Raw genomic sequence first — 5,963 nt, 5'->3', positions numbered from 1 at the left:
TATGGGTTTAGTAAGGTTTCTTGGGTTATTTTTATGTGCCCTGTCTGATGATTTTAAACGGACATCAGTTCATGCTGAACCCAGACAATTTATAATCGTTCAGCCTGTAACAAAGTAAAGTAAAGTAAAGAAAACCAGCAAGGAAGAAGATGAGAAAAGAAAAGCTATACAATTGGGATGTGTAGTACCCTAAGCAATAGCAAGGTATACTTGGTATACCTTAACACCATGGATCAAGGTATCGGTATCTTATTGGCCGATACATATAAGTATTGCTGGAGACCGATACCAAGACCGTATCGATCAATGGTATTGGCTGATACATGGTCTTTTTTGAAATTCCATCTGATCCTAGACTGACATAGCCTGATACCAGACCCATACAGACATATCAATATCGGTATCACTAGAAACCGATACCACCTCCGATACCAATACCTATAACCTTGACTAACACACACTTTACAAATGGGTCTAGCTGCAGCATAACAAAAACCGCAAGATTGGACAGGAGCATTTCAAAAGGGTAAGTCTGTAAGAGGAAGTATCTAAGGTTAGCAAAAACCTGAGAGGGTCTATAAGTGAAAATTCTTACAAATGAAAAGATGCTGTAGAGCATGCTAGATGAGAAAGAGGTGACTAAACCTGTGAGAACACTTTTTTCTTTAAAGATTAGGATTTTGACAATAAGTGATCAAGACAAAAAGGTTTCCTATGCAACAAACTATGCAGTTTAAGTGGACTTATGAAACTTTAGACATGTGGCTACAATGCACAAGATTGACTCCATAATGCCTCATTGTTGAAAGGGATTATTGCTTCCCCTCCAAAAATTCTTATGTGCTTAACCAATGTACCAAAAATATTAAGATTGAACTATTTTCCTAGCAACAAGTAGCCATTCCTAGTGGCTCTCAAGCTCTAATTCTACTTCGGAGTTCAGATAACTTTTTCTTGGTAGCTCTTATTCTACTTCACATAGTTATTTACAGTTAGCATGTTTTTTTTTTTGGCAAGACCAGAATTGATGAAAAATTCTGATACTAAACATTACATTAAAAACCCTAAGATTATCAGAACATATAAATCAAACCCCTTTACCATTTCCAAAACTTTCTTGAACAGGGAATGTCTGAAAGGTAATTTCTTACAAGAGTTCATTCCTACAATGCGGATAGCTGGTGTAGCCAATTTGACTATTGAGTAGAGGAATCAATTAAATTTCGTATGAAAAAAAAAAACAAAAAACCTTGAATTAGTGGGTCTTCAATTCTGCCATGTATTTTATCCATTTACAGGTGGTTCATGTGGTAATTTTCTGTCTTATACTGTTACTAAGTCGAACAGAACTGCTTTCACTAACAGTTGAGTCAAATAAATGCAGTTTTCATGAAAAAGAAACAACAGTATTTTTATGTACACATCTGTAGAACCAATTAATTACACACTTGAGGGAGAGACATAGTCAGATCAGGATGAAGCCACTTCTTCTCTACTTGTTATCAGCTTTTTTATCTTTAAATTTTCATTCGAGATCCAACAAGCTACTTGCTTTGCTTATTTAGAAATATAACTGCCCAAACAGCCAAACCAGTATTAAGATCAAAAACATTATCAACAATAAATTCTAACATGAAATGAAAGGTGTACAGTTTAAATAAATATCATGAATTGTCTATAAGGGAGAAGGAAGAAGAACCTGATTCATCATTTATAGATGTCTCACTCTTGTTTAGTGTAAATTAGACCTATATCCCTCAAGTTTCTAATAACTGTAGATACTTTTGCTTTTTCATGAGATTTTATGTGCCTCCCTTGGGCTGCCAAAACTGAGACAGCATTTTATTACAAGCGCACATCAATGTAAGGTTAGTTAATTTTGTGGAGAATCTCTCTCTCTCTCTCTCTGTGGTTGGAAAGATGTATACACAAAACTAAGAGATCTAGGTTCTTGCAGGGCCAAGCTAGGAGGGGTTTTCTATGGCCCAAATATTTTACCACATGGCAACTTGGATGAGGTCCAGATTTTATGGACAAGTAAACTCCAAGGTCTCCCTCCTCACATATCAAATTTCAGTCAAAATAGAGTTTGCCAAGGTACAAAAATAGAGCTTTGAAAATTTAGGATTGTAGAAGGATGCATAGTAGTGGTTGGTGTATCGAGGTGTGTATGGACATACATGATAGGTATTCGATTGAGTTTCAATTTGAAATGTAACACATGGCTGATCTAGACCATGTCCTTGTTATCAAAAGGTCAAAATTGTTGCATCATCTGTCTATATACTTAAGCTGTGTAGAAAACACTTCCTAAGGGAGTGTAGAAGCATGTTAATTTCCTAATTTAAACTAGAACAAAAGCAAGCAAGAAAAAAAATCCACAGCCCAAAAAGGGCAAACCTATCCAACACAAATCAGCCTCAAGTTACTTTACTTTTATTTCTTTTATTTGCTCATAGTGGTCTTTTTTTTCCGTTAACAAATGCTTACAAAGGATTAAATTTTCATATCAGTTAAGAATTCCTTCACCACCTGTAAAAGGCGGCAAGGGTCCCATTTTTTTCAACGATTTTCACGTTTGTTTTACAATATTTCGTATGACGCTGACTAAACCTTTAGGGATTCGTCAGTTGTTCCCTAGTTCCTTCCAATTTTCATTTGTCAGTGAGTTCAGCAGCTCCGCTTTTACAGCTAAGTTCCCCCGACCAATTCAAATTCAAGGCATGAATGTGAAATGCAAAGTTTGTAGTTTAAATAAATCTCTCGTATATGTCGGTGACAGAAAAGGAAGTACAAGCTGACTTGTGCTTAAGACGAATATTGCAGGAATAAAAGCATTAATTTGGCTTACTCCAATATCCCAGATAATTGATAGTAGCATACTCATTGATGATGAACAAATAACATGAGATCAATTGGTCAAGGGAAAAGGTACAACCCAACCTAACTAAGCTTTCTCAGAATTAAATAGATCTGCAAATCTTAAAAGAGGGAATTTAGTGTATCTTGAACTTGCATAAATCTGCAAGGACTGCGGATGGGGCTGGAGAAGGGAAAGTATATTTTAATAAAGATGTAATGAGAGAAAATGAAAACACCTCGCAAAGATGGAAGGATGAACTGAGTATCATATGATTTTATACCAAAGTTTTTTTTTTTTTATTTATTTATTTCCAAAGGTGTTTATTATTGATGAGGTTTGGATGAGTTAAAGAACGAAGAACTCATTTATCCATGGAATTCTAGAAGGAAATACAATGGGTATGTCTTCCTGGTTTTCTTTTAATAACTTTAGGGTAAATGACACCTAGACCCGCAAGTTTCCAATTTATAGATACTTCACTTTTTCATGAGATTTTCTCACACGTTCACCAGATTTAAGGGCACATTAATGTGAAGCCAGTTTTGTGGAGTTTATTATTATTATTTTTTTTTTTAAAAGAAAGATCCATTCATAAAACTAAGAAATCTGGGTTCTTTCATGGGCAAGCTAGGAGGGTTTCTTATGGCCCAAATATCTACCATTTGGCAGCTTGAATTAGTTCTAAATTTTGTGAATAGATCCCAAGGTCCCTTCTTACAAATTAAGGTTTATCATTAACAGAGTTTGCCAATTGATAAAATAGGGCTCTGAAAATTTAGGGTAGTGAGAGAATGCAGTTACTGTCGGAGTTTCTAGGGGTGCATGGACATGGATTGGGGGGATTTGACTGAAGTTTAATTTTAAATTTGACACGTGGCTGATCTAGGCCTATGTTCTCCTTATCAAAATGGCAAAATTGCCACATCATCCGTCTATTTGGCCCAAAAATATTTAAGCTACATGGAAGAACTTCCCAATGGGTGAAACCCATCAAACCAGTAGAAATTAGCCCGAAGTTACTCACTATTATTTCATTTATTTAATCATAATGAAATAAATAAATGGAAGAATCACTTACAAGTTTATGTCAATTTGTTGTAGGATTAGTACATTCACCTATGGAGAAGGAAGAATCCCCTTACCACTAATGATATGACCATATGATTTACCATATGTGTCATCGTTAACTCCCACCCCTAATATAGAGGGTCAAAAATAAGGTTGTAAATAGATAATCAAAATTTGAATTCGCATCCGTATCCGTTTAGGGACATCCGTATTCGTTTAGAGATATCCAGAAAATATTCGAATACTCCAATAAAATCCATCCCAAAAAAAATTTCAAATACTTAATAATAAAAAATTAAGTAAATAATGATTTTGAGGGTTTTTGACGATTTAACAGGTTCTAGAATATGATGAAAAGAGAATTATGATCTAAGAGATGGATTGAGAGTGAATTGTATCCGCTAGGGGAAAGAAGATCCGAGTTATACAAGGCAGAGCTGTAAACGGATGGTCGAAAATCCGAAATCGATCCACATCCGAATCTATTTAGAGGTATCCGTATTCGACTAGGGAATATCTGAATCCGATCACATCCGATCCGTTCACATCTTGAGTCAAAAATACATTTTCCCATGCTAATCAAACGGTCAGATCTCCATGGTGAGGAGATTCTCTTTTCACCATGAGTGTTAAAAAAACTGAGTCGATGGTCTAAAATTGAAAAGAATGGCTTTGGGTTAAAGTTTACATGAACATGTGCTGGGTTGCATTTAAGAGTCAATTAACACCAAGGATCAAGGTATCAGTGTTGTATTGGCCGATAGGTATTGCCGGAGACAAATACGAATATCGATTGGTGGTATTGGCCGATACATAATCTATTTTTTCGAAATTCCGTCCGATCCTAGACTGATATGGCCCAATATCGAACTCATATAAACGTATCAATATCAGTATGGCTAAAAACCAATACGGCCTCCGATACCGAACCTATAACCTTGATTAACAGATACCTGAGAGGGTCAAAGAGTGAAAATTCTTTCAACCAAAAAAACCAAAAAGAGTGAAAATTCTTAGAAATGAAAAGATGCTACATGGTACGCTAGATGTGCCAGCCTAATGAAAACAAATCACTATATAATATATATATATATATATGTTAATCACCGTTGGCCGATTTACGACCTCATGGTGTCGAAAATTATTTTGTATTAGTAAATTATTATTTTTTATTTTTAAAAATTATGAAAAATAGTTTTTAAAAAAATAAAAAATAGGGATAATCAAAGAAATTTTTCTTCCAACCAAGTGTGCAAATCCAAAACACCAAATTAAGTGCTTTTTTTTTTTAATTTGAAGATTTAAATATGTATATTAAGCCTAAAACAAGTTTCCCCTTAAATTTCTGAACTAACTGTGGCCATTTGCCTGCCGAAACATCAAAATGAACCCCCAAAAAAAAAAAACCATTTCTTGAATGCGAAATTTCAAAATTTCATTGGTTTCAACCTAGTCAAAACACCAAAATGAGACGAGTTTTTGAACCTTGACCAAATCTACCTCACCTTCCCATACTAGCAGCGTGGGGAACCCTCTCCTTACTCCACCCTTTCTAGCCAAGTACACCTTTTCCTTTTGAAGTGCCCAAGCATGGCTTCTCACATCTCAAAAGAAGAAGAAAAAAAACCTAACACCTATGTGGCAAAATTAGGACAGTATTTCATGAAAACTGAAGGACAAGATGGACTCCATGCAATATATCCTCCATTTACTACTCTTCCACATCATACTGTTACTAAGGCGAATGCAATTGCTTCCACTAACAGTTTTATTGTGGAAGAGTCATATACATACCTAAAACCAGGTGTAATTCTTCTTATCCAAACCTGAAAGCATCAATACTATGCTCAAACCTTAACAATGTAGAGTTTGATTGTATGTTCTGTTCACATGAAAGAACAATCTTTCTCTTTCTCTTTAAATTTCCCCCCACTATTTAGCAATAAAAGAAAAGAAGTAAACTAATGAACCTGTTTTAGATATCAATAATCGAAAATAGAAGTTCAATTGTAATTATCTTCCCGTTTTTTTA

This window comes from Telopea speciosissima, chromosome 2, assembly GCF_018873765.1.
Source record: "Telopea speciosissima isolate NSW1024214 ecotype Mountain lineage chromosome 2, Tspe_v1, whole genome shotgun sequence".
In the NCBI taxonomy this organism is placed as follows: Eukaryota; Viridiplantae; Streptophyta; class Magnoliopsida; order Proteales; family Proteaceae; genus Telopea; species Telopea speciosissima.
This window is presented reverse-complemented; position numbering follows the sequence as displayed.